Raw genomic sequence first — 20,425 nt, forward strand, 5'->3', positions numbered from 1 at the left:
AGTTGAAGAAATATTTCGTTGTTGTTTCTCAGGAAGAGGGTGAAGATGCCTAAGCGTAGTAACATCAACGGTTTCGATTCCGATGTGGAAGATTGGGCCACGTATGTAGAATGCATCGAGATATATTGTAAGGTCAATAAGATAGCAAATTATGACAAAGCTCTAACCTTACTAAACTCAATGGGTGCGAAGACATACGGGTTATTGAAGCATCTTCTATCACCAGCTAAACCGGCGGATCAGTCTTTCGCTTATATTGTTGCTGTCCTGAAGGATCATTTGAACCCCGCACCGCTGATGTTAGCGGAACGATCTAAGTTTTACGTGAGAACGCAGCTAAAAGAGGAAAGCAACGCAGAGTACCTGGTTGAACTGCGCAGACTAGCAAAATACTGCCAGTTTGGGGTAAATCTGTCAGAGGCACTGAGAGACAAGTTCGTGTGCGGAATGTCGAAGGAAGGAATACAAAAACGACTGCTCGAAGAGAGCGATCTTACACTTGAGAAGGCTGTCCTTATTGCAGCATCGCACGAAGCCGCAGCGAGAGGCACGGCGGAAATGCAGCGGAAGACAGCGGCACTCAGTATGGATCAAATGACTTCGGGTACAACGAAATGTTATCGTTGTGGGAAGACAACACACGATCAGAACCAATGCTGGTTTAAAAACCAGGAATGTAGGAAATGTGGCAAGCCTGGTCACATAGCTAAAGTATGCCGGTCAGGAAAGAAGACCAGCAATAATAAGTCACCGCAGAAGAAGTACAGAAAGGTACATAAGGTGACTGGGAAGAGTACAGATGAACAGAATTCGGATTCAGACTCCAACAGCAAGGAACTGGGTAGTCTGAGGATTCACAATGTGAGTAAAGAAGCTGACCGACAAACTATCTGGGTCACACTACAGATTGCAAAAGTCCAAGTGAAAATGGAAGTGGACACCGGATCGGCATTGACGGTCATGAATAAGCAAGATTACAAAAAGTTGTTCAAACATATTCCCCTACGGGATACGGAGGTAGTATTGCAGACATACACGGGGCATAAAGTATACCCCGTCGGAAAGATAAAAGTCAAGGTGAGACACAAGGGCAAAGATCACTGAGGAATGGACATGTATGTGCTACCCGAGGGAGGTCCACCACTTCTGGGACGGGAGTGGATCAGGAAAATAAAGATAGACTGGCACTCACTAAACACAATGGCGGTAGGTTCCGGAAAGGAAGATGTCAAACCTGAACGGTTGTCCAGAATATTGGACGAAGCTAAAGAGGTATTTCAGCAAGGACTGGGAACACTGAGAGGAATTAAGGCAAAAATCAAGATTGCAGAACATGCAAGCCCAAAATTTTTCAAAGCCAGATCGGTACCTTACGCGATACGACCTGCTGTGGAGGCAGAACTGGAAGAGCTTGAACGTTCAGGGGTACTGTCTAAGGTGGACTGGAGTGAGTGGGCCACGCCCATTGTTCCCGTCATGAAGTCTTCATCAAGTAACAAGCCAGGGGGACTGGGAAAGGTCCGCATCTGCGGAGACTTCAAGATCACAGTTAATCCGGTGCTTCACACGGTACAATACCCGCTTCCGCGGATTGAGGGTATCTTTGCTTCATTGTCTGGCGGGAAACACTTCACCAAGATAGACCTGGCACAAGCATACTTACAAATGGAAGTCGAGGAAGAGTCGCGCCAGTATCTCACAATCAACACACACAGAGGCTTGTATTGTTATAATAGACTGGTTTTTGGAGTAGCTTCGGCTCCAGCAATTTGGCAGAGGGCCATGGAGCAGGTCTTACAGGGGATTCCGAGCACTCAGTGTTACTTGGACGATATCCTGATTATAGGAGAGGACAAGGAGGAACACCTCGCAAATTTGAAACTGGTGCTCACCAGGTTGAAGGAATATGGCCTTCGAGTTAATCGCCAGAAATGTGAGTTCTTCCAGAAACGGATCTCGTACTGCGGTCATGTCATTGACCAAGAGGGGCTGCACAAGTCACCTGACAAGATAGAAGCTGTCGTGAAGGCCGCCGCTCCGGAAAATGTATCACAGTTGAGATCGTTTCTGGGGTTGATTAATTATTACCACAAGTTTCTGCCAAATCTATCCACGGTGCTGCATCCGCTGAATGCTCTGTTGCGGAAAGAAGTACCATGGAAGTGGAGCGAGGACTGTAAGAAGGCCTTTCGCAGAAGCAAGGCGTTGATTACCTCTGAGGAAGTGTTGGCTCATTTCAACCCAACGTTACCTCTTCGTCTAGCTTGTGATGCTTCCCCTTATGGAATTGGAGCAGTACTTTCACACAAGTTACCAAATGGCTCGGAAAGGCCAGTCGCATTTGCATCCCGATCATTGACCTCCGCTGAGCGAAATTATGCTCAGATAGATAGGGAGGCCCTCAGCCTTGTGTGGGGAGTAAAGAAATTCAATCATTACCTGCAGGGCAAGAAGTTCACATTACTGACAGACCACCAGCCGTTGGTGTCCATATTCAACCCTAACAAGGCCGTTTCCACTATGACAGCGCAAAGGCTACAGAGGTGGTCCGTGTTACTTGGGGCACACCAATATGACATCGAATACAAAAGGTCCAAACAGCATGGAAATGCTGATGGGTTATCGCGCCTACTGTTGCCAGTAGTAGAAGAGGCGGCTACAGTGGACCCGGTAGAGATGTTCCACTCATCCATAGTGGAATGTCTACCAGTAACAAATTCGATGATCGAAAATGAAACAAGAAATGACCCAACTCTCTCACGAGTCTACGATTTAACGGTGGAGGGATGGCCAGCACATGGCAAACCAACGCTGCCCGCATTTTCGCAAAGAAAAGAACAGCTGTCAGTGTGCCGAGGAACCTTGATGTGTGGATCTAGAGTGGTGATTCCACCCAAACTTCAGCATAAGGTGCTAAAGGAGCTTCACGAGGGGCATCTGGGTGGAGTGAAAATGAAGAACCTAGCAAGAGCGTTTGTGTGGTGGCCAGGTATTGATGGAGACATCGAAGAAATAACCAAGAGCTGTCTAGGATGCCAGAAGGTCCAAAACGCGCCACCACAAGCTCCTCTGCATCCATGGGAGTGGCCCTCATCTCCTTGGCAAAGGGTACACGTCGACTTTGCTGGTCCATTTATGGACTCAATGTTTCTAATCGCGGTGGATGCACAGTCCAAGTGGCCGGAGGTAATAAAGATGTCCTCCACCACCACGGAAAAAACCATCACAGTATTACGGACCATATTTGCTAGGAATGGCCTGCCGGAACAGATCTGTTCTGATAATGGACCGCAATTTGTGTCCAAAGAATTCAGGAAGTTCTTAAAAAGGAATGGGGTCAAGCACTACACGTCAGCCCCATACCATCCCGCCACCAATGGATTAGCTGAAAGGTTTGTCCAGACCTTCAAGAAGGCCATAAAGGCCATGGGTAATGAAGACATCAACCTACAACATAAGGTAGATAACTTCTTGTTGGCGTACAGGAATGCAACACATGCGGTCACAAACCAAACTCCCGCCATGATGTTTTTCAATAGAAGACTAAGATGCCGGCTGGATTTGATTAAGCCAAACGTCAGAAGGGACGTAGAGAACCGGCAATTTCAGGGCATGAATTAAAGGCCAAATAGATCCTTTCAGATAGGTCAACAAGTTTTGGCCTGGGACTACCGTACCGAGAAATGGCAGCCTGGAACTATTGGGAAAAGGCTAGGGCCGCTGATGTATACCGTGGACATTGGTGACAGCATCATAAGGCGACATGTTGACCAGATCATAGGGTCATCCACAAAGGACCAACCTACTCCACAACCTTACATGGCTAATGTTGAAGCAGAGATACCCAGAGCACCTACCTCCGATCTGGTAATACTAGAATCAGATGAACCTGACACTGTCCTTCAAGCTGAATCGACCTTGCCAGAAGAACCTACTACCCCGCCGAAAACTACTACACCACCGAGGCGTTATCCGGACAGAGTCAGGAAGCCTCCCGAGAGACTGAATCTGTGAACTGTTTTGCATAAGTTGTATATATGTTATGATGTTATGTTAATGGGGAATAAGTATGTTGTAAGCTAAAAAGGGAGGATTGTAGTGTATGTAACTGTTCTACCCTTAAGAGAACTATTGTATGTAACCGTCCACCTTTAAGAGAACTATTTTCGGTGTGGCACTACTTTATCTTGGCTGCTGTATACGGTAATACCGACGGTGACCACACCGGTATATAAGTGCTGTGTCAGGATTTATTGGGCAGATTCGCCCTGACCTTCGAATAGTAAAGTCCTGTTAAAGTTACTCTTGTAGTCTGTGTATTAATTCGCCATAATACCTACAGGCTTTACAAACACAAGGTGGACAACTTCTTGTTTGCCTACCGGAATGCGACACATGCGGTTACCAACCAAACTCCAGCCATGATGTTCTTCAATCGAAGACTACGGTGCCGCTTGGATTTGGTTAAGCCAAACGTCCGAAGAGATGTGGAGAACAGGCAGTTTCAGAATATGAATGAAAGGCCGACCAGGAGTTTTAAGATAGGTCAACCAGTTTTGGCCCGGGACTACCGCACTGAGAATTGGCAGCCAGGAACGATTTGTACACGGCAAGGACCTCTCATGTATACCGTGGACGTTGAGCATTGTAAGACGCCATGCTGGCCAGATTCTAGAGTCAGTGGAAAACGTCAACTCCACACCACGATCTGATACACCTGGTAATGAAATCGACGTACCAATTGCAGCTACCGCAGAATCGGTGGTATTGGAAGCAGATGAACCAAACAACGACATTGATCCCGACTAAACTTTGCCAGAGGAACCTGATACCCAAAAGAGGCGTAATCCAGACTATTATGTCCGTGAATGATTGAGGCACGGACAGCAGGAGTTGAACAAAACAAGTCTTTACTGATGGAAGTCAATAATGAAACTGAACACAACAGAGGCTCACTAGCGCCTTTTATACAGGGGTGGTCACTGCCGGTACTGCAGTCTGAGACCAGTTATTCTCTTAAAGGTACATAAACAACAATTCCTCCCCTTTTAGATAAACAGTACATAACATTCATTTAACAACTAAATGATAACTAATTACAATCACAATTACGGTTGCTAGATACATTGGTTAAGTTTAAGCAATTATAAGTTCAGTCTTTGAGGAGGCTTCCTGATTATGTCTGGATAACGCCTCTTTGGGGTATCAAGTTCTTCTGGCAATGTTGAGTCGGGATCAATGTCGTTGTTTGGTTCATCTGCTTCCAATATTACCGGTTCTGCGATAGCTGCAATTGGTACGTCGATTTCATTGCCAGGTGTATCAGATCGTGGTGTGGAGTTGACGTTTTCCAGTGACTCTAGAATCTGGTCAGCATGGCGTCTTACAATGCTCTCTCCAACGTCCACGGTATACATGAGAGGTCCTTGCCGTGTACAAATCGTTCCTGGCTGCCACTTCTTAGTGCGGTAGTCCCGGGCCAAAACTGGTTGACCTATCTTAAAAGTCCTGGTCGGTCTTTCATTCATATTCTGAAACTGCCTGTTCTCCACATCTCTTCGGACGTTTGGCTTAACCAAATCCAAGCGGCATCGTAGTCTTCGATTGAAGAACATCATGGCTGGAGTTTGGTTCGTAACCGCATGTGTCGCATTCCGGTAGGCAAACAAGAAGTTGTCCACCTTGTGTTGTAGGGGTATATCTTCATTACACATTGCCTTGATAGCCTTCTTGAATGTTTGGACAAACCTCACAGCCAATCCATTAGTGGCTGGATGATATGGGGCAGATGTGTAATGCTTAACACCATTGTTCTTTAAGAACCTCCGGAACTCTTCAGACACAAACTGTGGTCCATTGTCAGAGCAAATCTGTTCAGGCAGCCCATTCCTGGTGAATATGGCTACTAAAACTGTGATAGTTTTTTCCGTGGTGGTTGAGGACATTTTTATTACCTCTGGCCACTTTGAATGTGCATCCACCGCAATTAAAAACAGCGAGTCCATGAAGGGACCAGCAAAATCAATGTGCACCCTTTGCCATGGAGATGAGGGCCACTCCCATGGATGCAGAGGAGCTTCTGGTGGGGCGTTTTGGACCTTCTGGCATCCTGCACAGCTCTTGGTCATCTCTTCGATTTCTCTATCGATTCCCGGCCACCACACAAATGCTCTGGCTAAGCTCTTCATTTTTACCCCACCCAGATGACCCTCACGAAGCTCATTGAGCACTCTATCCGTCAACTTAGGTGGAATTACTACTCTGGATCCACACATCAAGGTTCCTCTGCACACTGGCAGCTGTTCTCTTCTCGGCGAGAATGCTGGCAGCAGTGGTTCGCCATGTGCTGGCCATCCCTTCACCGTTAAATCATAGACCCATGAGAGTGTCGGGTCATTCCGTGTTTCCTTTTCTATGTTTGCATTCGTCACAGGGAGACATTCGACTATGGTCGAGTGGTATAACTCCATTGGATCCACTGCAAGGTCTTCTTCTTCCACCGTCGGCAACGGTAGGCGTGACAATCCATCAGCATTCCCATGCTGTTTAGTTCCTTTGTACTCGAGGTCATATTGGTGTGCCCCTAGGAAAAGGGACCACCTCTGCAGCCGTTGTGCTGTCATTATCGGTACGCCCTTCTGAGGGTTGAAAATGGAGACAAGAGGTTGATGATCGGTTAGTAGAGTAAATTTTTGACCGTGCAGGTAGTGATTGAACTTCTTCACCCCCACACTAGGCTTATGGCCTCTCTGTCAATCTGGGCATAGTTACGCTCGGCAGAAGTTAACGAGCGTGACGCAAAAGCTATCGGCCTCTCTAAACCATCAAGGAATTTATGTGACAGTACCGCCGCAATACCGTAGGGAGACGCATCACACGCCAGTCAGATCGGCAGTGCTGGGTTGTAGTGAGCCAATACTTCCCTTGAAGTGATTAAGTCCTTACTCTTCTGAAAGGCCCGCTGACAATCATTGCTCCATTCCCATGCTACTCCCGTTCGTAGCAGGGCGTTCAGTGGGTGCAGAATTGTCGACAAATTTGGCAAAAACTTATGGTAGTAATTCACCAATCCGAGGAATGACCTCAGTTGCGACACATTTTCAGGCGCTGGGGCCTTAACAACCGCTTCAATTTTGTCAGGGGACTTATGTAACCCCTCTTCATCAATCACGTGGCCACAATACGATATCTGTTTCTTAAAAAACTCGCACTTGGGGCGGTTGGCTCGTAGCCCATGTTCCCGTAGCCTAGTGAGCACCTGTTCTAGGTTCTTAAGGTGTTCACTGTCATCTTCACCTGTCACAAGGATGTCGTCCAAGTAACACTGAGTCCCCGGAATCCCTTGCAGGACTTGTTCCATCGCTCTTTGCCATATCGCCGGAGCCGATACTACTCCGAATACCAATCGATAATACTGGTAAAGACCTTTGTGAGTGTTTATCGTGAGATACTTCCTAGAGGACTCTTCAACCTCCATCTGCAAATATGCTTGTGCTAGGTCAATTTTTGTAAAACGCTTCCCTCCAGACATTGAGGCGAAGATGACTTCTATCCTTGGAAGAGGATATTGTACTGTGTGAAGGACTGGGTTCACCGTCACCTTGAAATCCCCACAGATGCGAATCTTCCTTGGCTCCCCGGACTTATTGCTTAATGTTTTCTTCATGACAGGAAAGATGGGTGTCGCCCACTCGCTCCAGTCGACCTTAGACAACATGCTTGCCTTCTCCAGATTCTCCAGCTCTGCCTCGACGGCTGGGCGAATTGCATATGGTACCGGTCTTGCTTTGAAAAACATGGGTACTGCATTCTCTTCTATTTTTATCGAGGCGGTTACGCCTTTAAGCGTGCCCAGTTCTTGTTGAAATACCCCTTTGGCATTAGCTAAGATTGTTGACAGTCGTCCAGGAGTGACGTCTTCATCTTTTTTACCGTCCACCGTCATTGCATGAATGGAGTGCCAATCTAAGTTTATCTTCCTGATCCATTCATGTCCCAATAACGGTGGTCCACCATTTGGCAGTATGTAGAGGTACAATTTCCGTATTTTCTTGCCGTTGTATTCGACAGGCACCCTTATTTTTCCTCTGGGGTATACCTTTTGCCCCGTATACGTCGTCAAGACGATGGATGTCTCTCTCAAGGGTATGTGTGAGAATAGCCGCTCGTAGTCTCGTCGATTCATGATGGTTAGCGCTGATCCTGTATCCAATTCCATTTTAACTTGGGACCCTGCTATCATGAGGGTGACCCAAATGGTTCGGTTATCCTCTTTTGCGATTACATTGTGAAGTTTGAGACAGTTTAGTCTCCTTTTCTCGGATTCACTATCGCTCATCTGGTCTTCGGAACTACTGTCCGTCATCTTTTGTACTTTCTTGTACGGTTCCTTAGTAGCCTTTTTGTTGTCGCTGGTCTTCTTCCCAGACCTGCAAACTCGTGCAATGTGTCCCATCTTTCCACATTGCCTGCATATTTTGTCTTTGGACCAGCAGTCCTTCTGGTCATGGTTATTTCTGCCGCAGCATTAACATTTTGCAAATCCCCATGTCATTTCGTGGGTGCCATATTCCTGTGGCTTTTGTTGAATTTCTGCAGCTCCCCTGGCTGCTACTTCATACGATACTGCCACGCTGAAAGCCTGATCTAGCGTCAGCTCTTTCTCTGAGAGTAACTTCTTCTGTGTTCCTTCACTCAGGAGTCCACAGACAAATTTGTCCCGTAGGGTATCTGCCAGTCCTGCTCCGAACTGGCAGTGCTTTGATAGCTTGTGTAGTTCCGTAAGGTACTCAGCATTGCTCTCATCTTTATGCTGAGTTCTCCTGTGGAATTTAAATCTTTCTGCTATCAACAGCAGTGCAGGGTTGAAGTGTTCCTGTAGGACAGCAACAATTTTGTTAAAACTCTTCGCCTTCGGTTTGGCTGGAGTAATCAGGTCCCGCAATAGGCCGTACGTTCTAGCGCCCATTAAGTTTAGCAATATCGATGCCTTTTTCCCCTCCGCTATTTCGTTTGCCTCGAAATATACCTCGACTCTTTCCACATACGTGGTCCAGTCCTCTATTGTATTATCAAAAGCAGTGATACAGCCAGTCTTCGGCATCTTGCAAATCTAAAATGGCACCTCCCGCGCTTTGCCTTCTTCCCCGATTTAACAAAATGGCGCCTCCCGCGCTTTGCCTTCTTCCCCGCTGATTAAGATGGCGCATCCCGCGCTTTGCCTTCTTCCCCGCTGTTGCTAGCGCTGCTTTCCGCGATTTCCGTTGCAACCTGCAGCTCCTTGCGGTTTCTTGCGCGTTTAATATTTCCTTTTTTATTATTTTCCCGTCGTGGAACAACCCTGTGGGACTCTTGCCTCCCTCTTCTCGGGTCTATACGCAGCCCGGCTTCGTAGCACCGGCCGCGCCCTGTGTGCTCCACCCTCTCTCTCTCTTCTTCCTGACAACGCTGCTCGGCCCCGTTGCAAGCCATCCGCTTGAGTTCGCGACCGCCGCAGCCCAGGAAGGATCAGTGTACTACCTGCCACCAGCCCGATTAGCTGAAGCATCGCCGACAGGAACCAGGCCCCGCTTTCGACAGCTTCCCCAGCAATCTTCAACTCCGCTAACACAGGGGCGGATGCCCACGGTCGACGCCCGTTTCTACTGCTTCTTACTTTTTTTTTCTTTCTGGCCTCGACCTCTGCTCACTTCGCTGTAGGAATGGATCCCAGGAGGTGGTGCAGACTGTAGGTAAGCTCGTATCTGCTCGTCGCCAGTATTGTGTCCGTGAATGATTGAGGCACGGACAGCAGGAGTTGAACAAAACAAGTCTTTACTGATGGAAGCCAATAGTGAAACTGAACACAACAGAGGCTCACTAGCGCCTTTTATACAGGGGTGGTCACTGCCGGTACTGCAGTCTGAGACCAGTTATTCTCTTAAAGGTACAAACACAACACAGACAGAATCAGGAAGCCTCCTCAAAGACTGAACTTATAATTGCTTAAACTTAACCAATGTATCTAGCAACCATAATTGTGATTGTAATTAGTTGTCATTTAGTTGTTAAATGAATGTTATGTACTGTTTATCTAAAAGGGGAGGAATTGTTGTGTATGTACCTTTAAGAGAATAACTGGTCTCAGACTGCAGTACCGGCAGTGACCACTCCTGTATAAAAGGCGCCAGTAAGCCTCTGTAGTTTCAGTTTCCCGATTGACTCCTTTCAGTAAAGACTTGTTTTGTTCAACTCCTGCTGTCCGTGTCTCAATCATACACGGACATAATATATCGAGGAACAGCACCTCATCTTTCGATTGGGCACTTTGCAGCCTGCCGGACTCAACATTGAGTTCAACAATTTCAGATAATTATCCCTGCCCCCATTTTTCATGCAGTATGATTTTTGCCATTCCCATTTGCAACATTTTATCTTTCCTGCCTCTTACAAAAGTACAGGATGTTCTTTCTATTTCTTCCTCCCCTCCTAACCGCACCCACCCGCCCCCCCGCCCCGCTGTCTCTGCACCTGCTTAATATCTGTTACATCTCCAGCTTTTTCCAGTTCTGATGAAGGGTCCCAGACCTGAAACGTTAACTCTGTTTCTCTCTCCACGGATGCTGCCTGGCCTGCTGAGTATTTGCAGCATTTTCTGTTGTTATTTCAGATTTCCAGCATCCGCAGTATTTTGCAATTATAATATATATGGACTTTGATAAGGTTCCACATGACAGACTGGTCACAAAGTTGAAAGCCCATGGGATCCAGGGCAAAGTTTCAAGTTGGATTCAAAATTGGCTTGGAGGCAGGAAGCAGAGGGTTATGGTTGATGGGTGTTTTTGTGACTGGAAGGCTGTTTCCAGTGGGGTTCCGCAGGGCTCAGTACTAGGTCCCTTGCTTTTTGTGGTATACATCAATGATCTAGACTTGAATATAGGGGGTATGATTAAGAAGTTTGTAGATGATACTAAAATCGGCTGTGTGGTTGATACTGAAGAAGGAAGCTGTAGACTGCAGGAAGATATCAATAAATTGGTCAGGTGGGCAGAACAGTGGCAAATGGAATTCAATCCGGAGAAGTGTGAGGTAATGCATTTGGGGAGGGCTAACAAGGAAAGGGAATACACATTAAATGGTAGGACACTGAGTAGTGTAGAGGTACTAAGGGCTAGATTTTCAGTATAGACAGTTTTGGGGCGCTAACCTTAGCGCCCGCCCGAAGTTAGCGCCCGCCCCAAAGTAGCGCCCCGTTGCCGGAAATTCAGTGGCTTCACCCTAAGAGGTTGGTGGAGCGCTAAAAGAGGCGTTCCACTACTATCTTTAGGCGCTAAGCCGGCGGTGCAGAGCGCAACACCCGAGCTCGGGCGCAGCGCACGGCAGACACTCTGGTGCCAGTGAGCTCTTAAAGGGGAAGGGTGCATGTGTTTTTTTAGGAGGAGGAGGAGGAGGAGGAGGAGGAGGAGGAGGAGGTGGTGGTGGTGGTGGTGGTGGTGGTGGTGGTCGGAAACATAAATACACCGTTCACAACAACACACTGGATCCTTCTACACAACACATGCAGACTGCCTTTTATAGTGCAGGAGGAGTGCGCTTTAATTTGCGCTCCCCAGGGTGTGTTGCGTTCCATTTTACAAACGCTCTGGACGCCAGCCGCACAATGGGGCGGTCCGACTGAAGTTTGGATTCGGGGCGGCCAAAGGGCGTTGCACGAGGATGTGACGTCATTTTCTGCGCGCGCATCCAGGCGGCCGCTAAACTTTGCGCCGGCGCTAACGGGCAACTTAATTTGGGGCGGGGCGCAAACTGCGCTGCGCCCGGGCGCTACACACATAGCGCCCGAAAATCACTTCTCTTAAGGCGCTAACTGCTGGCGCAAGCAACTGAAAATCTAGCCCAAAGAGACCTTGTAGTGCATGTCCACAGAGCCCTGAAGGTAGCAGGCCAGTTAGATAAGGTGGTTAAGAAGGCATACGGAATGCTTGCCTTTATTAGCCGTGGCATAGAATACAAGAGCAGGGGGGTTATGCTTCAACTGTATAAAACACTAGTTCGGCCGCAGCTAGAGTACTGCATGCAGTTCTGGTCACCACATTACAAGAAAGATGTGATTGCACTAGAAAGGGTTAAGAGGAGATTTACAAAGATGTTGCCGAGAGTAGAGAATGTAAGCTATGAGGAAAGACTGGATAGGCTGGATTTGTTTTTCTTGGAACAGAGGAGGCTGAGGGGAGACCTTATTGAGGTGTATAAAATTATAAGGGGCATAGATAAAGTGGATAGAAAGGACCTATTTCCCTTAGCAGAGGGGCCAAAAACCAGGGGGCACAGATTTAAAGTAATTGGGGGAAGGTTTAGAGGGGATTTGAGGGGAAATTTCTTTACCCAGAGGGTTGTGGGGGTCTGGAACTCACTGCCTGAAAGGGTGGTAGAGGCAGGAACCCTGACCACATTTAAAAAGTACTTGGATGTGCACTTGGGATGCTCTAACCTGCAGGGCTACGGACCAAGAGCTGGGAAGTGGGATTAGGCTGGATAGCTCTTTGTTGGCCGGCGCGGACACGATGGGCCGAAATGGCCTCCTTCCGTGCTGTAACTTTCTATGATTCTATGATTCTACGATTTTGATTAGTTCATTGTTCTTTACTGTCTGTGAAATCCCAATGGTTTGCGCAATTCTTATCCTTCCGTAGCACTAAGGGAGTGCTGCAGTGTCGGAGGTGTTGTCTTTCAGATGAAACTTTAAACCGAGGCCTTGTCTGCTCTCTCAGGTGGGCGTAAAAAAATACCGCAACACAAGGGGGGCACGGTGGCACAGTGGTTAGCACTGTTGTCTCACAGCACCAGGGACCCGGGTTCAAATCTGGTCTCGGGCGACTGTCTGTGTGGAGTTTGCACATTCTCCCTGTGTCTGCGTGGGTTTCCTCCGGGTGCTCCGGTTTCCTCCCACAGTCCAAAGATGTGCAGGTTAGGTTGATTTGGCTATGATAAATTGACCCTTAGTGTTAGGGGATTAAATATGTGGGGTTACAGGGATAGGGTGGGATATGTGTCGGTGCAGGCTCGATGGGCTGAAATGGCTTCTATCTGCACTGTAGATTCTGTGATACTGTGATACTGTGAATTTGAAGAAGAGCTGGAGATTTCTCTTGGTATCTTTGCCAAAATTTATTCTTCACCCAACTGTAGGGTTTTGCCGGTGCCAACTTCAGTGGGTGCATGTGCCTGAAGGATTTTTGGACTTTTAAAATGGATATGTACCCTTTCAAAATGGAGACGCACTTGGGCTGCATTTCAAAATGGAGTTTGGACTTTTGGACTTTAAAAAGGACTGACTGTTAGTATCTGTGAAGATAGCAGGAACTGTCTGTCTTTTGGGTTGCCATGGGACCAGTCTCAACGCTGACGTCATGATAGGCAGGAGCCTTTACATATTCAAACTTTTGTGATTTGGGGAAAACCACCCTTTGTCCATGGAGCCGGGGTGTCTGGATGGACAATGAGGTTTGCAGGCTAAATGTAACACCTCTGGACTCTTTCAATGAAGGAGCAGTCAAGAAATATAGAAACATAGAAACATAGAAGATAGGAGCAGGAGTAGGCCATTCGGCCCCTCGAGCCTGCTCCGCCATTCAATGCGATGATGGCTGATCATCCAAATTCAGTACCCTGTCCCTGCTTTCTCCCCATACCCCTTGATCCCTTTCGCCTTAAGAAATATATCCAACTCCTTCACAGAAATCACAGAAACCCCACAGTGCAGATAGAGGCCATTTCGGCCCATCGAGCCTGCACCGACACATATCCCACCCGATGGCATAGTGGTTAGCACTGTTGCCTCACAGCGCCAGAGACCCGGGTTCGAATCCGGCCTCGGGCAACTGTCTGTGTGGAGTTTGCACATTCTCCCCGTGTTTGCGTGGGTTTTCTCCGGGTGCTCTGGTTTCCTCCCACAGTCCAAAGATGTGCGGGTTAGGTTGATTGGCTATGATAAATTGATCCTTAGTGTTAGGGGGATTAAATACGTGGGGTTACAGGGATAGGGTGGGGTATGTGTTAGTGTAGGGGTTACGGGGTTTGGGTGGGATATGTGTCGGTGCAGGCTCGATGGGCCGAAATGGCCTCTATCTGCACTGTGGGGTTTCTGTGATTCTGTGATCCCCGTAACCCCTACACCAACACATATCCCACCCTATCCCCGTAACCCCACGTATTTAATCCCCCTAACACTAAGGGTCAATTTATCACAGCCAATCAACCTAACCCGCACATCTTTGGACTGTGGGAGGAAACCGGAGCACCCGGAGGAAACCCACGCAAACACGGGGAGAATGTGCAAACTCCACACAGACAGTCACCCGAGGCCGGATTTGAACCCGGGTCCCTGGCGCTGTAAGGCAACAGTGCTAACCACTATGCCACCGTGCTGCCCTTCTTGAATATATTTAATTAATTGGCCTCTACTGCCTTCTGTGGTAGAGAATTCCATAGGTTCACCACTCTCTGGGTGAATAAATTCCTCCTCATCTCTGTCCTAAATGGCTTACCCCTTATCCTTAGACTGTGACCCCTGGTTCTGGACTCCCTGACCATCGGGAACATCCTTCCTGCATCTAGTCTGTCCAGGGCTGACAGAATTTTGTAAGTTTCAATGAGATCCACTCTCATTCTTCTAAACTCCAGCGAGTATAAGCCCAATCGACCCAATCTCTCCTCATACGTCATTCCTGCCATCCCAGGTATCAGCCTGGTGAATCTTCGCTGAACTCCTTCCATGGCAATAACATCCTTCCTCAGATAGGGTGACCAAAACTGCACACAATACTCAAGGTGTGGTCTCACCAAGGCCCTGTACAACTGTAGCAAGACATCCTTGTTCCTGTACTCAAACCCTCTCGCTACGAAGGCCAACATACCATTTTCCTTCTTAACAAACAGTTAGCACTTCAGGAACTGCTCCTCTACAGTAATGGTCTACCATTGTTTTCATCAAGATTACCAATCCAGGACAGAGACGTCACCAGGGAGACCAACTAGCATCTCTGCAGCCATGGTAACCAGGAATCGCCCAGCCAGTTTTATGTATTATACGGGGTATAAATATGCTAAACTTTGGGGATTCAAGGCTTGCTTTTCTCTACCATCTGGGACGGGGATCTCCGCGTAGCTACATGGCTGTCAACTCTCCAGAAATGCCCGAAGTGAGTGCCTCGTCGTACCGCCTGAATGTAACACTCTAGGCCTCATCGCACGCCTCTGTTAGGCACGGTTTTGTCTCTGGAGTCGAACGGAGCCGGGACCGCGTGAATCAATGACAAGGGCTGGTAATTATATCCAGCATACACCTCTAGAAATCCCCAGGACCGCCCGCGTGTTTTGCTGCTGAGGAGCTGCAAGTGTCCAAGATGCAGGCTAACACGTGTGTGTGAACAGGCTTCCAAGTATGGGTTCTGACCAATCCAGGAGAGGAGTTTAGTTAGAAGGGTTTTTCCATTATCTAGGCTTGGGAAGGGCTTAGTTCAGCGTAACCAACAGGGTGGGTATTTAAGTCTAAGGTTATAAGCTGGTGTCCACGGTCACCTACTCGTTATGCCGTAAGCGAGAGAAGTAGGGATTGTCGTTCTGTGAGTGTAATAAAAGGAATCGATCTTTGACCAACCTGAACCATTTTGTTTTGTCTGAGTTAATTATAATCTATCCATAGTAACTCCTTGGGTCCGAACTTGGGGGTTGTGGGGCTTGTGGTTCGCGGTATAATTCGGAAGACCAACTAGGTGGCATCCGGTGATGGCCGGGTTACACAGTAATCCCGCTGGGGACGCTGCACACCGGGCATCGGAGAAGACCTATCTGGCCTTGGTCTCTCTCTCTCTGTGGGATTACCCGCTAATCGACAGGCTGGGCAGGGACTATTGGCAAAAGCTCCTGTCTTCCAAGGGAAACAACCAAAACCGGGGAGTTTTTGAGGCACGGGTTGACTCAATGGAGAGTCATAGAAACACGGGGCATGCAAAAACACCCTACACAACGCCTAAAAAGCAGATGATCTGGTTGTTTACTTCATTGCTATTTGTGGGATCTGGCTGTGCGTAAATTGACTGCCACATTTCCTATATTACAACAGTGAGTACATTTCATTGACTGTAAAGTACTTTGGGATGCTCTGAGGGTGTGAAAGGTGCTATCTAAATGCACGATCTTTCTTTCATTGTGCTTACCTTCATAAGCGCTTCATTGTAGCACTCCTCTGCTGCATTGGCGGTCCTATGAATCTGCCCTTTTGAGCCTTTATCAGGGTCAAACAATGGCCCAGAAATTCGGGTCGGGGGCTTCCCGCGGGTGCAAGCCTCCGACCTGCACTTACCTAGCGCGCCGGCCGTTGAGCTGTGGGCCTGCAAGGGATTCCAATCCTGGGCCTCCTCCAACTGCTGGCGTGCAGTGCTTGCCTATCCCAGGGGCGCAGTTAGTTCGCTGCGTCCGCTGGGGTCACGTGGGCCATGGAGAGCCAATGGTAGCAGGGAATGCTTCATTCATAAGTTTGACAGGAAGGGCTGTCAAACCTATAAATACTATAAACTCCAAAACATCACTAAAACTTCAAATACATTTTTTTTAAAACATCAAATTTTTAAAATAAACTGTAAATTACATGAAATAACTATTTTAAACAATAATTCAAATTTTTGAAAAAATCAATTACATTTTCTAACGGGACTAAAAATAAACTTACCTTTCTTTAAAGTATTTAAAAATAATAAACCTGTGGAAAAAATGTTTTAATTTTAATTAATTCAGCACTTACCTTGTTAAAAGCAGGCCTTGCACCTGCTTTTTAAAAGTGTAACTCTTGGAGACTTACCCTCCCAGAAAAACCTGCAAAAAAAAACGTAAGTTCAATGCGCACGCGCTGCCTCTCCTGCGCACGCGTTCGACTTCTGAACCCCTCCTTTCAGGGGAACGGAAGTGCCGGTTTCCCGCACATTGGCAGTGTATGTACAAAATCGGCACTTCCATTGGGCCTACGGGTGAGTACCCCGTGCGTACTCACCCGTGGAGACCAGAATTTCTGAGCCAATATTTTTGCCCAATTGGCCCAATATGGCTACGGTAGCATCGTGGTTATGTTACTGGGCTAGTAATCCAGAGGCCTGGACTCATGATCTGGAGACATGAGTTCATAATCCCACCATCCAATTAATTAAAAAAATTTGGACTTAAAAGCTAGTGTCAGTAATGGTGACCATGAAACTACTGGATTGTCGTAAAAACCCATCTGGTTCACTAATGTCCTTTAGGGAAGGAAATCTGCTGCCCTTACCCGGTCTGGCCTATATGTGACTCCAGACTCACAGCAATGTGGTTGACTCTTAACTGCCCTCTGAAATGGCCGAGCGAGACACTCAGTTGTACCAAACCGCTATGAAAGATGTATCACGGACTACGGCAGTTCAAGAAGGTGGCTCACCACCACTTTCTCAAGGGCAATTAGCGATGGGCAATAAATGCTCAGAGTGATTATTTGCACAGTGTTTTTTGACTCCCTCTGTGCATTGTGCGCTCGATCCAGTCGCGGACGTGCAGTACGCTATATGAGGAAGCCGGAAGTGGGACCTGTCGAACAACGTTGCCAAGCCTGGAGCTGCTGCCATTGCTGGTCCAGCCTGAGCCTGCATCTGGGACTTTCAAAAATCAATGACTATACTGAAAGAGCCTCTGGGACTTTTGCCTAGAATATCGCCGTGATTATCTACACAGATATTTTTGCAGCCTTCAGAGAAAGAGAGGGAATTGGAGGTGGGAGAGAGAGAGAGGAGAGAGAGAGAGCGGAGGGAGAGAAAGAAAGGAGAGAGAGGGAGAGAGAGGAGGGAGAGAGAGAGAGAGGAGGGGGAGAGAGAGAGAGAGAGAGGGAGGACAGGTGAGTGAGAGAGTGAGAGAGGGGAGGGGGAGAGAGAGAGAGAGGAGGGGAGAGAGAGGGGGAGAGAGGGGGGGAGAGAGAGAGCGGGGGAGAGAGAGAGGAGGGAGAGAGAGAGGAGGGGGAGAGAGAGAGTGTGATAAATCCATGTAGTGGAACAAGAACTCGAAGAGGCGATATCGTAGAACTAGTACGAGTATTTTATTAAACTAACAGAGTAACAAACATCATGCCTGTATCCTGGCATTCCACCTTTGCTGAGCTTAACAGGAAGCAACCCTTGACCTTAACAGGAAGCAAACCCCTGACCTTAACAGGAAGCAAACCCCTGACCTTAGCAGCAGCATTGGCTACAGCACCACCTGGTGGATAACCTTAATCATAACATCCCAGATTACTATATCCCTCCCCCCTTAAGATTTCAGTATGAATTTCTTAACAAACAACCATCCCTAAGGGTCACATAAGAAGTCTCCATTCACCATGTTCCATACTTGACGAATCTAACAGGTCAGTATCAATCTCTCTGGTGGCTTGCGAGTCCTTTGTGAACGTCTGACAGTAAAGTCCCTGCTTGTTTGTGGTGAAGCCACAAGCTGCTCCTGAGCAGTGCTCGGAGTATCTGACTCTGCAACGATGGTTTCCTCTTGACGAATGGGTTCCTGTGGAATTGTCTCTGTCCCTGGTGGTGGCACCACAGATGCACTTGGATAACTGGGGGCAAACCTGTCCTCAGCCATTGCATCTGGAACCTTCCTTTCAATTTCCCTTTGTCTGGTAAGTATCTGATCTACATGTCTGCGTACTACCCTACCATCACCCAACATGACCTTGTATGATACGGGACCGGTCATTGAGTCTATGAAGCCAGGAATCCACTTGGGTCCATAACTGAAATTCCTGGTAAGGACCGCATCTCCTTCTCCAAAACTTTGGCTCTTTGTTCTTTTGTCATGGTTCTCTTTATGTTTGTTTTGTCTGTTTTCCATTTTCCTTTTTAGGTCTGGGTGGACAAGGTCAAGAGTGGAGCGTAGTCTATGACCTAATAACATCTCAGCAGGAGAGAGTCCTGTGGTGGATTGAGGTGTTATTCTGTAGCTGAACAGAACCCATGACACTTTGGCTGCTAAACTCCCTTCTGCACTTTTTTTCATCATCTCTTTAAATGTTTGTATGGCTCTCTCCGCAAGTCCATTTGAGGACGGATGATATGGAGCCGAGGTCATCTGCACTATGCCATTTTTTCTCAAGAACTCTTTTGCCTCTGTACTCACAAAACAAGTGGCATTGTCACTCACCACGATCTCCGGTAGCCCTTGATGACTGAAGCTCCGATGCAGGCAGTCTATAGTAGTAGTGGAGGAAGCAGAATTTACAGGATAAACATCCATCCATTTGGAATGTGCATCAATGATTATGAGGAACATCTTCCCCATGAATGGACCCACATAATCTAAGTGCAATCTTCTCCATGGTTTATCCGGCCACTCCCAGGGGTGGAGAGGAGCCGCTGCTGGTGCCTTCCGATGTTCCTGACAAGTGCTGCATGTCTTGACTAGATTTTCTATCTCCTCATCTAGCTTTGGCCACCACAAGTAACTCCTAGCCAAGGCTTTCATACGCGAGACCCCAGGATGACACTGATGTAGTTGCTCTAGGATAGACTGTCATGCTGGCTGTGGAATAATCACTCGTGCTCCCCACAACACGCAACCACCCTGCACACTCAGCTCCGTTTTTCTGACACTGTAGGGTGTGAAGTCAGCCCCTTCCGGATGCTGTGGCCATCCCCTCACCACATATTCTCGAACTCTAGACAGTACTGGATCTTTACCTGTCCATGTTCTTACTTGCTTTGCAGTCACAAGTGCCGTGTCAGTGTCCTCCAATAGCAAAACTCTGTCCTCTGGAGCTGCAAGGATAGGTGTGCCTGGCAGTGGAAGATGGCTCAAGGCACCTGCGTTCCCATGGTACTTGCCCGCCTTGTAGACGGTGACATACTCATATGCCCTCAATGTCACAGCCCACCTCTGGATCCGGGGTGACACCATCTGTGGAACTGCTTTCATTTCATTGAAGAGAGAGATAAGAGGTTTATGATCGGTGCATATGGTGAACTTCCTGCCATATATGTACTTGTGGAACCTCTGTAACCCAAACATTACTGCTAACCCCTCTTTGTCTAACTGGGAATAGTTTTTTTCTGTTGGTGTTAGAGTTCGGGACATAAACCCTATTGGTCTTTCAGTTCCATCTTCCATGCGGTGTGAAAGAAATGCCCCTACCCCGTAAGGTGAAGCATCACAAGAGAGAATGATGTCTTTCTCTTCATTGTAGTGAACCAGCACATCCGATGACAGCATCAGTTTCTTGGACTGTTCAAATGAAACCCCCTGCTCCTCTCCCCACTGCCACTGTGTCTCCTTGCACAGTAGTTTGTGAAGCGGTGCTAACACTGTTGACAAGTTTGGTAAAAACCTGTTATAATAGTTCAGTAGTCCCAGGTAAGCTTTTAACTCAGCCACATTGGTAAGA

The sequence above is a fragment of the Somniosus microcephalus genome, chromosome 5 (genome assembly GCF_052327205.1).
Source record: "Somniosus microcephalus isolate GS21.2 chromosome 5, FLI_Smic_1.0, whole genome shotgun sequence".
Lineage (NCBI taxonomy): Eukaryota > Metazoa > Chordata > Chondrichthyes > Squaliformes > Somniosidae > Somniosus > Somniosus microcephalus.